The sequence below is a fragment of the Heterodontus francisci genome, chromosome 32 (assembly GCF_036365525.1).
Source record: "Heterodontus francisci isolate sHetFra1 chromosome 32, sHetFra1.hap1, whole genome shotgun sequence".
NCBI lineage: Eukaryota > Metazoa > Chordata > Chondrichthyes > Heterodontiformes > Heterodontidae > Heterodontus > Heterodontus francisci.
The window spans coordinates 49,303,906-49,316,076 of record NC_090402.1 but is presented as its reverse complement, the minus strand read 5'-3'; the positions used below and the strand labels follow the sequence as shown (position 1 = coordinate 49,316,076).

Below are 12,171 nucleotides of genomic sequence, written 5' to 3'. Positions count from 1 at the left end.
AGGGATCCACTAGGGACATGTGTGGCATCTCACAGTCAGCGTCCAATCGGTGTATCAAGGAGGGCAACAATGCCCTTTTCAGGAGGGCCGACGACTATGTGTACTTCTGCACGAATCCCAACTTTCGGGCTGAGAGGGCCATTGAGCACGGTGTCATCGCTGGATTCCCCAGGTGCAGGGTGTCATCGACTGCTTGCATGTGGCCATCAAGGCTTTGGTACACCAAACACCAGCCAACGGCTTTCATGAACAGGAAGGGCTTTCACTCCCTCAATGTACAACTGGCCTGCAATCACTGTAAACGGATTCTGCAGATCTCGACACGCTTCCCAGGAGGTTGTCACAATGCCTACATTTTGAGGCAGTCCCAGGTGCAAGAGCTTTTTCGGCCTCCCTCCAACCTTCAGGGATAGATCCTTGGAGGGAAGGGCTACCCACTAAGGACTTGGCTACTCACGCCGATGAGGAGCTCACATACAGATGCAGAGGAGAGGTACAACGCCTGCCACAGAACAACACGAGCTACAATTGAGCAGGCCGTTGGTCTGCTGAAGATGAGATTCAGGTGCCTAGATCGGTCTGGTAGAGCCCTTCAGACCATCATGGTCTGCTGTGCACTGCACAACCTGGCACTAGAGAAGAGAGAGCCGATGAGCAATGAGAAAAGTGAGAAGTGGACTGCCTCCTTAGATGGTGAGGATATGGAGGGGGAAGATGGCAAGCCAGGCTAAGTGAAGGACCCCAGGGATAACAGGAGAGTGGCCATGAGATACATGCAAGGGAGGCTTGCGATGCCCTTATACATTCTTGTTTCCTTTGATCCCTTACTGCCAGTTGTAGCTTGACCTTTTATGCGGCCATGTTGTCACCTTCCTTTCTTAAGGATGCGCTGGCTTATTGAACATTCGCTCAATGCAGAGCTGGCCAGGCTCCAAAGTTGACCTGTCGCAGTATGTTATATCGCCTCCAGCCTCTTCACAGAGGCTGGGTTGCAGCGAAGGATCAAAGGCTTGACAGAAGAAAGAGAGGGAGAAACAGAGATGATTTATTTACTTTTACAATAGACCTTGAAAGACACACTCAACCGTAATTGTATGTGCACTTCTTTATTCACTTACGTGAAGTCCTCCAAGGTGCTCTACCTGTGCAGTCAGCTGAGGTGGAGGCAGGCTGGTGATCTTGCTGCACCTTGGTTAGGGATGACCTTGGTGGTTGTCCTCTGGATGCCTTAGGCCTGGATGGGCCCAGCATGCTGAGGGCCTCCTGCAAAGAAGCAGTACCACCCTCTGTCAGCAGGGATGATGGAAGTACTGGCTACACGGGCAGAGGAGCAGCTGGCTGAACTAAGAGGAGCCCCCTGCTGCAGGAAGCAGTCACTCCCCACTAAAGGCCGGCTCGGATCTGCAAATGAAACCTGACCCGAGCCCGACAGAACCACATCCGACCCCAAGCCCGGCCCTACCCGACCATCAGTTAACCTACCTTCCGTTTTTCACTTTGTTGCTTATCTGCACAAGCTTAAAATAACTATAACAAAATCACCTTTCAAACACAAAAAGTAAATTAACAGTGCAGCCAGTTACCTGAGGTTGTGATGAAACGTGTCTGAGCCGGCCCGACCCGACCCGAGCCCAAATACCAGACCCAGAAGTGCGACCCAACCCGAACCAGACCCATGTTGTTGGGTCCCGTATGGTTTGGGTCAGGCTTCTGGCCTTTACCCACCACTCAAGCAAGTCTTCTGCCTCCCTCCTGACCTGAGAGTGAAGAGGACCTGGGTAGTGATTCCAGGTCCCTTGACCCCCTCTCGCCTTGCTACTGCTGCCTTGAGCCCATGGTCAAGATGAGGTATGCAGGTCTGTACAAATGTCCTGCAGACACTGGCTGGGATCTTGTGCAGGCAGCGGGCAGCTGGCGTAGGGCCCAAAAGGCGGGGTGAACCCCGCCTTAGCCTTTTCACACTCGGCGCAATCCTCTCGGGTCCCGCCTCCAAGAGCTGCTGGCCAATGAGAGAGCCGGCAGATCAGCAGTTTCGGCAGCAGGTACGACAGAGGCCTTGGTCCCAAGCCCAGCGCTGGAATTCCAGACCTCAGGTAAGTGAGGCGGGGTCATCTGGGCCAGTCCGGAAGGTCCCGGCGAGGGATGGGGTGGGGGGGGTTGGGCGTGAAGGTCAAGGGCAGGTGGGATACATGGAGGTGCTCATTTTGCCAGCGGGGGTCCTCCATGGGCCACAGATTGTCCACGGAGGAAGGATCTCCCTCCAAGCCCACAGGGAGCACACCTCGTTTTACAAGGTGCCCTCCCCGCGTGGCGGAGGCACCCCCCACCCCGCCATCAATGCTTAGATCCCAGTGGTTGGAAGCGGCCCTTAAATGGCCGTTAATAGGCCACTTAAGGGTCTTAATTGGCCTCTGGGAGGGAAGGCCGTCACTGGCCTATCCCGCCCCCGGGAACATCGCTTGGTGAAGAGGCGGCGATGAGCCCTCCGCCACCTGTGATTCTATTGGTCCTCCCGCCTATGACCCATAAAATTCAGCCCACTGAGTGCTCTGCAGGATGTGGCTCGCCACTAGATCTGCCAATTTCTCAAATGAGGATGCCACTCGGGCATTGTCAGAGACAATGCCGAGCTCAAGGCCTGAATGCACTTCTCCATCCTCTGCACCTGGATGCGCATAGCCTCTAGCATCTCTGTCAGATGTTGCCAGACCTCTCACTGCAGCTGCAGCATTTCCCATGATGCTGCTGACACCAGAGGTATGTCATGAGCCTGGGGCTCAGCATTGGTTGACCTTCCACAGTCCTCCAAAGGTTAGAGGCCTGGGCTGTCACAGCCTCTGTCAGCTGCTTGGGCATGTGTGTGTGCTGTGCTCACCAGGTTGTGTGCCCAGATCTAAACTCAAGCATATGGTGCAAGTATCTGTGCTGATGGAGGGTGCAGGAGTATGAGGCACCGATGACCTTGAGGCTTCTGCCTCCCCTTCAGAGGTGGCAGGCTCCCCTGCAGTCTCGGACATTGTCTGATTTGGCACTACTTGACCTGTATGAGAGAACAGAGACATGTAAGGGCCAAGGTTTTCCCCTCCCGCCATACCACACACTCCTTAGATGCAGAGTCCTGTGGGAACCAGATGCCTGATGAGCAGCTTGGCTCCTTGTGCAGATGCAGCCATATGCCCTATCGCGACCTTACTCTCTTTCATGGGAATGTGCCCCTGCCTCTCCATCTGTGGTTCTCCAGCCATCTCGCAATCCAGCCAGCTCCATAGCCTCCTCCTCCATCAGGGTCAAGACATGGGGAATGGGCAGCCCACTTATGGTCTGGGCCCGCTCTCTTCGATTATGTGCTATCTTCTCCTGCAGACAGAGGGAAGGAAGCTGTTGGTCCCCCCATCGAAGTCAATCCCAATACATAGGTTGCTGGCAGTCCAGCTGCTACTGATGGGGCCACTCAAATGCCTCCTGCATGTGTTCCCTTCCCAGGGATCTCGCGAGATTGTGCTATGACAGGACCTCCTTTCAGGGTCATCTCACCATGCTGCTGTCAGTCATCCTGCATTCCCTGACCCTTTGCCCACATCTGGGGTGTTGATCCTTCACCTCCAGATGCACCATCCTAGTCTGCCAGATGCAAGGCCCAAGAAGATGAAGGTATTAAAAGATACTCACTTTCACAGCCCGGATGAGGTTGTTGAGCTGCTTGTAGCACCGAATCCATATCCATGGCGTGACCCCACAGTTGCTGACCTCCTCTGCGATCTGGAACCAGGCCTGCTTGGTTTGGCTCCCAGGTCTCCTCTTCCTGTCCCTCAGGAAGAAAATGTCCTCATCTCTCTTGCAGCCTGCAAAAGCACCTGGAGGGAAGCATCAGAGAAGCGTGGGACTGCCGAGGTTCTCCTCTCAGCCATCTCTTCTGTTTCTTCAATCACTTCCTCCTCTCCCAGGTCTTCATGGTGCAGTGTTTAATGCAGGGCTAGCAGCCCCTTAAAAATGGCAGCAACGCCTGCCGAGGCATCACTTGACGCCACACTCCCTGCCCCTGGGTCCAACACCAATCACACAATTAGTCGGGTGTCATGGCTCTGAGTTTAATTGGCCAGCTACCACTGAATCGTGTGTGGCCGCCCTTCCTACCACTGATGTGGCTCATGCCCAGTTCTGCTCCTAATGGCAGGACCAGCATCTTAAACATAAAATTCGGCCCTGTTTCTCTCTCCACAGATGCTGCCAGATCTACTGAATAGTTCCAGCGTTTTCTGTGTTTATCTCAGAATAAAGTGCTGTTGAAGTGTAGTCACTGTTGTAATGCGGGAAACACGGCAGCCTATTTCACAGCGCAGGAGGAGGCCATTCGACTCATCATATCTGCACCAGCTCTCCGAATGAGCAATTCACCTAATGCCATCCCCTACCTTCTTCCTGTAACCCTGCACATTCTTCTTTTTCAGATAACAGTCTAATTCTCTTTTGAATATGTCGATTGAACCTGCCTCCACCACACTCTCAGGCAGTGCATTCCAGATCCTAACCACTTGCTGCGTGGAGAAGTTTTTCCTTAAGTCGCTTTTGCTTCTTTTGCCAATCACTTTAAATCTGTGCTTTCTCGTTCTTGATCCTTTCACAAGTCGGAAGAGTTTTTCCCTAACCATTCTGTCTAGACCCCTCAGGATTTTGAATACCTCTTTCAAATCTCCTCTCAGCCCTCTCTTTTTCAAGAAAAACAGTCCAACTTCTCCAATCTGTCTTCATACCTGAAGTTCCTCATCCCTGGAATCATTCTCATGAATCTTTTCTATGCTCTCTCCAATGCTTTCACATCTTTCCTAAAGCGCAGCGCCCAGAACTGGGCGCATTATTCTAGCTGAGGCCAAACTAGTGTCGTATACATTTAACATAACCTCCTTGCTCTTGTACTCTATGCCCCTACTAATAAAGCCCAGGATACTATATGCTTTATTAACCACTCTCTCAACCTGTCCTGCCACCTTCAAATGACTTATGCACATATACCCCCAGGAGCTCTGCTCCTGCACCCACTTTAGAGTTGTACCCTTTATTATATTGTTTCTCTATGTTCTTCCTACCAAAATAAATGACCACATTTCTTTGCATTGAACTTCATCTGCCGCTTTTCCGCCCATTCCACCAACTTGTCTATGTTCTTTTGAAGTTCTACACTATCCTCCTCACAGTTCACAAAATTGTACCCTGTACACCAAGGTCTAGGTCATTATATATATTAGGAAGAGCAAGGGTCTCAACACTGACCCCAGGGAACTCCACACCAAACACTCCTTCAGCCCAAAGAACATCCATTAACCACTATTCTCTTTTCCCTGCCACTCAGCCAATTTTGTATCCATGTTGCTGCTGTCCCGTTTATTTTGCTCACAAGTCTGTTGTGCGGCACTGTATCAAATGCCTTTTGGAGGTCCATATTTGCGTACAGAAAGGTCCTGCAACCAGCAATGTGACAATGACCAGGTAATCTGTATTTAGTCATACAAAAGCAAAATACTGCAGATGCTGGAAATCTGAAATTAAAACACCATTGACCTGAAATGTTAACTCTTTCTTTCTCCACAGATGTTGCCAGACCCACTGAGTATTTCCAGCATTTTCTGTTTTTATTTCTGTATTTAGTGATTTTGATAGAGGGGTAAATATTGGCCAGCGCACCAGGATAACTAGAAAACTACCCTGCTCTTCTTCAAAATAGTACCATGGGATCTTTTACATCCATCTGACAGGGCAGATGGGACCTTGATTTAACATCGCATCGGTGTAACATTAGCATTTACACTGTTACATTTTTCCTCAATATTGCAGTTATCCACAACACAAACTATAAGAGGTATTTCTTTACCAGAGTCTATGGAGCTGATTTTAACTTTCAACAGGAATGGAACATGGGAAGAAGTGGATCGGCTGCCCGTTATATACCCACCCATTTTACATCCTGCCTGTTATACTCCTTGCCTGATATACACCTGCTTGTTACACACCTACCTGTTATACACCCCACCCATTATATCCCCTCACCTGTTAGACACTTCCTGTTATACACCCCGACCAATTTTCTTTTCCATTGCAGTCTATGTTGTTGATTGTGTATGCTACTGTTGGGCCCCACCACCAGTGTTCCCATCCGTAGCCTCCTGATATGGCCACCAAGTACTGTCAGCATCATTCTTTGAAACACGTGTTTCAGGCCCACAGATTGTTCAGCTGAGAGACAACACAGCTTGACCTTCCAGCCGGCAATGAATTCCTAAAGTGTGCCAACATCGCACTTTCAGCAGGAATGACAAGCATTTCACGATATGGCTCATTGATGCAGTGTGCAAAAGACTCACAAGCTCGCAATCATGAAGAACCTTCAGCTGCCACATGCTCTCCTTCTCCTTCCCTGTCTCCAACACCTCCTGTGGCCTCCCTCCCCCTCATTGGGGGTTAGTAAGTTTATGGAAGGCCTTCTCTGAACTAGTATGGACTGTATTCTCCAGGATAAAAAATTGCAAAAAGTGAGAATTCCCTTTGTTTGCCAGATTTCAGTAATCAGCTCTGAATGGGAGCAATGGCATAGGAAAACGATAGACAGGAAAAGACTTGCTGCTCCACTGAGCCTGCCTTACACAGTCGTGATGCCTGAAGCACCATAAATCACAACAGCCCCCTCCGACATCACCCACCAGCAGCATAGAATCTCCTGGGAGAAGCCAAAAAACAAGATTAAAAAACCCAAAGTCAACTTCATAAGAAAAAAAAGGAATCTGGAAAATTCCTCTTTGACCCCCTTAGGCAGAGACAAATGAATACAAAAATAACAACTTGCATTTATAGAGAGGCTTTAACGTAGTAGTAATGTTCTGAAGTGCTTCACAGGAGCATTGTCAGACAAATATTGACACTACGTCACCCAAGGACAAGTGACAAAATGCTTAGTCAAAGAGTTATGTTTTAAGAAGCATCTAAAAAGAAGAGAGGGAGGCAGAGAGGTTGAGAAAGGGAATTCTAGAGTTTAGGACCTGGACAGCTGAAGGTACAACCGCCAGTGATGGAGCAATGAAAATAGGCAGTTTACATCCCAGGTGAGCCATGTGTGGGCTGAATACATAGAAGGATGTGGCCCTTCCAAATGAAGGTTAGGCTGTGTGGGGGGAGGTCAACGCAAGTGCTTTTGTGAAAGGAGTGCCTGAGCTCCCAATCAGAGATGTTTCTACTGCCCACCTAAAGCATTGAGGTTGGCCATGGGAATGATATGTCATTATGTAGATGGTTCCCTAATCATTGTCCTCACCATTTCAGGTCAGGCCTGTGCCCAATTGGAAAATTTAGGCATCTGTTTCTAGCAAGGTCACTGTTGGGCTCAGGGGCTTTGCTGAGTAGTATTTTTCCCCTGGTATTGGTCCACGCATCCCAGGGAGATGGACTGGTTGTGGCTCTGTTCACAGCTTGTCTTTCCGCCAAGACTGTCCCACTGAAAACCTGCATGTGATGAGCCTGCTACGCTGATCTGGGCAGTTCTAGAGGGGCGAACCTCAGTAACAACACACATTTCAAGTCCACAGCAGAACAGACAGATGGATTAGGCATGTGTGCATCAATGGCTATGAAGGCAGGTGAAGGCTGCAGTGGGACTGATACTCTCCAGTTGTCATGGTTTGCTATGCCAATGGATAAAGATTGCCAACCCATCAAGATTGTGTGGTTGTCGACTGCGCACTGACTTCCTCACAGTAAAAGATGACATGTGCAGTCCTCTCTGCCAGGGTTTCCGATGGGTTAGGAGTTACCGCAGCGCTGTAAGTGTGACAGATTCATTATGAAGTTCTTCATCAATAGTTAACGTACATTAAGAACAACTGATGGCTTTTGGAGTGAAAGAGTCGAGAGTAGATTTCAGGCGTTAGCCTTTCCTTTACTGTATAGTGCTTCTGACACAGGGATCAAATTAGTTGCATTTCTTTTAGATTAGGTTAGAGATACAGCACTGAAACAGGCCCTTCGGCCCACCGAGTCTGTGCCGAACATCAACCACCCATTTATACTAATCCTACACTAATCCCATATTCCTATCAAACATCCCCACCTGTCCCTATATTTCCCTACCACCTACCTATACTAGTGACAATTTATAATGGCCAATTTACCTATCAACCTGCAAGTCTTTTGGCTTGTGGGAGGAAACCGGAGCACCCAGAGGAAACCCACGCAGACACAGGGAGAACTTGCAAACTCCACACAGGCAGTACCCGGAATCGAACCCGGGTCCCTGGAGCTGTGAGGCTGCGGTGCTAACCACTGCGCCACTGTGCCGCTGTCATTCATAGAATGATATAGCACAGAAGGAAGTCATTGGGCCCATCATGCCTGTGCCAGCTCTTTGAATGAGTTGTCCAATTATTTCCACTCCCCTGCTCTTTCCTCATAGCCCTGCAATTATTTCCTTTTCAAATATTTATCCAATTCAGTTCTGAAAGTTACTACTGAATCTGCTTCCACCACATTTTCAGGGAGTGTATTCCAGATCAGAACAACTCACTGCATAAAAAAAATTCTCCTTATCTCCCCCTCTGGTTCTTTTATCAATTACCCTAAATCTGTGTCCTCTGGTTACCAAACCTCCTGCCAGTAGAAACAGTTTCTCTTTATTTATTCTATCAACATGACTAACGATGTTAATTGTGTTTAATCATATTCAGGTGAAGGGTGTTAATTAAGGTTTTATTTGAGGATATATAAGGAGACACTTACTGAAACTAGATAAAGGTTTTGGATGAGGAGTTGTAATCTTTTTACTTTGTAAAATAAATGCAAAACAGAGTAAAGATTGGCTCCAGCATAATCCTTCAACAACAAGCTTTCTGGAGTATAACAAATGATTTTGAACACCTCTATCAAATCTCCCCTTACCTTCTCTGCTCTAAGGAGAACAACCCCAACTCTCCATATAACTGAAGTCTTTCATTCCTTCTAGTCAATCTCCTTTGTTCCTGCTCTAAGGCCTTGACATCTTCTTGGATACCATATTCCAGCAGCAGCCAAACCAGTCATTATAATAGTTTAGCACAATATATAATATACAGATCTCTCTTCTGATTCTTTTTCCAATTATCTTAATTTTGTGCCCTATTGTTACTAAACCTCCTTCCAGTGGAAACAGTTTAATTTATTTACAAATATTTTATTAGAAACACCTCAGAACTGTTCTGGGCCCTCCATGTGCCCACTCACTCACCACTTCCTGTCAGGGAGAGAAGATATACTTTCCTCCCCCATCCCCATAGATTGCGCTTCCTCAATTGCCCCATGTCAGACAGGATTAAGAATGGTTATGAGGGATAGTAAGCATTAGCCCATGTGCCTGCATTCTGAAAGGCACTTCCTTCCTCGGATGCTTGTTTTACCGTGTCACGTAACAACAGGGTGCAGGTGTGATAAAGATATCTGACAAATTTGACCCTGATAACTTGATAAATGTTTGGGATAGAAATGCAATACTGTACGGTAGTCAAGTGGCCTTTACCATGAAGCATTCACTGCAGGCAGCCCTTAGAGTCAGTTTCATTAAAGACTCAGTACACACCAGACTGGTGTCCTGTGAGCTCATAATACGGTGTCAGAAGTGGAGCTGAGGTGTGTGTTGAAGAGCTGTTTAGAAGCACAGCTACGGAACAAAGTCAACAGGAATGGTCAGAGGTGCTAAAAGCTGCTAAAAACCACAGAAAAGGAACAAAGAAACAGCTGATAGCACAGGGTAAGACAATGGCTGAAAATTTTCCTCTGCCTGCGCCGGTCGAAATGAAAGGTGATATGAAACAGAACATCCACTCGCAATGGCAAAATTATCAAATTGTGACAGATTCAATTAACAAACCAGAGCAGCTGCAAGTAGCTACATTTCTTCACTGTTGGGGAGAGACTGTTACAAAGTGTATTCCACCCTAAATCTCTCTGAAGAACAGAAAAAATGGACAACAGAAATTTTGAAAGTCTTGAAGGCAGACTTTGAACCTGAAGTGAATGTAATTTATGAACGGTATGTGTTAAATATTAGGGCTCAAGGTGAAAAACAGTCAATTGATCAATATGTGAGTGCATTAACACAACTCATAGAATCCTGTAAATTTGCACAACTAAAAGATGATCTAATTAAAGGCAGGAGCATATTAGGCATAAGAGATCCCGCAGTGAGCACGCATCTACTGAGAGGAGAAATTGACTCTCAGGAAAGCAATCAACATGTGCAGAAGCGCTGATGTTGTAAATCAGCAGCTACAGCATATTCATGGCAGAACAGACCAGTCTTGAATTATGCTGATAGACATTCCAGGCTGAAAGGGCAGAAAGAGCACAGACAAAGGGCAGGATGCAAATACTGCGGAGGACACATACACAGGAGAAGAAGGCATGACCAGCGAGGGGAGAGCAGTGTTCTCACTGCAAGAAGCTGAATCATTTTGCATGCAAGTGCTTGGCTAGAAGGAAGCACAACAAGCAGGTACAGATACAAAAACAAGAAATGCTGGATTCACTCAGCAGGTCTGGCAGCATCTGTGGAAAGAGAAGCAGAGTTAACGTTTCGGGTCAGTGACCCTTCTTCGGAACTCAGTTCGTTAACTCTGCTTCTCTTTCCACAGATGCTGCCAGACCTGCTGAGTGAATCCAGCATTTCTTGTTTTCGTTTCAGATTTCCAGCATCCGCAGTATTTTGCTTTTATATAAGCAGGTACAGATGGCCACTGGAGAGATATCAGCAAAGATTCTGACGAAGCACTATATAACATACAACGGGTTGCTTCAGACAGGTCGTTCGGTGATAAATGATTTGTGACTATTGGGATGATGACTGCAGAAAGAGAATATCAAGTCAACATAAAGTGCCAGATAGACACTGGTGCATCATGCAACATCATGAACTTCACAGACCTGTGCAAAGTGGTTCAACAAAAATGAAGCCCTCAAAAGTAGGGTTGAGGCTATATGATGGCACCATACTAGTGCCAAGAGGACAAGTTACTCTGAGAGTTTATTGCAATGACAAAGACAAAGATCTGGATTTCCAAATCATAGACGGCAAGCAAAGGCCACTCATCTCAGCCAAAGTAAGTCTAAAAGCTTGGAATGTTAACCCTCAACATGTAAAACAGAAAACTCGGGAGATGGCCTACAGGAGCAGGCGACGGAGCTGGAACGAGAACACCTTTGCCAGTCGCAAGGTGACGCCAGTCATACAGGCGGTGAGGAAGAGGAAGATCAGGCAGTCGTCTGCTCAGACGCGCAAGGTGGAGGCTGTGGGGAAGGAGTGCTCTGATTCCATAGAGCGGGCAGACAAAATCAAGGTGAAATGGCAGAAAGCCAAATTTCATTTTGACAAAACTGTCGAACCATTGCCAGAATTGAGCATTGGAGAGCCAGTCAGGGTACAAACCTTCAACGCGCTCAACAAGAGTCAGCCCAAGTGGCAACTTGGGACCTGCAAAGAGCAGTTGTCACCTCGATCATATGCAGTGGAAGTGAAGGACCAGAGATACCATCACAACTGCAAGCACACATGCACTACTGGAGAAGCTGTTCCTTCACAGCAGGCGGCCAATCAGGAAGATAAGAACTCACCAACTGCACAGACCACAGAACAACCATCAGCCCCAGAGGTCCACAGCAACCCTTCAACGGAAATGGAACAACAACATTTACTGCGGCAGCAGGTGACAAGGGAACGACACTCGCCAGAAAAGGAAGATCAACCAGATGAACAACCAACAACAATGCGGATGTGCACCATTAAGAAACAAGCACGATTTAATGACTATGTGCGCAAAGCATATGCGAGACTGACAAGAATGATCACTGCTAATGCATGAGGACAGTAGTGTGCATATTGGGTAACTTGGGAAACTCACAGTGTCAATGATAATGCAAGTCAATGTATTTTTGTATGAAAAGCGGGTTGTTTGGGATAGAAATGTAACACTACCATTGTGCCTCCTGGCTTAGAGTCATAGAGTTATATACCACAGAAACAGGGCCTTCGACCCATCACGTCCATGCCAGCCATCAAGCACCTATCTAATCTAATCCCATTTTCCAGCACTTGGCCCATAGCTTTGTATGCTATGGCATTTCAAGAGCTCATCTAAATACTTCTTAAATGTTGTGAGGGTTCCT

The 12,171-nt window shown here is 47.5% G+C and overlaps 1 long non-coding RNA gene across 1 annotated transcript in view; it reads right to left on the bottom strand.

Moving 5' to 3' along the window:
- LOC137347800 (uncharacterized) overlaps nt 1-12,171 on the bottom strand; it is a 99,207-nt gene that overhangs the window by 73,108 nt on the left and 13,928 nt on the right. The window lies entirely within an intron of this gene.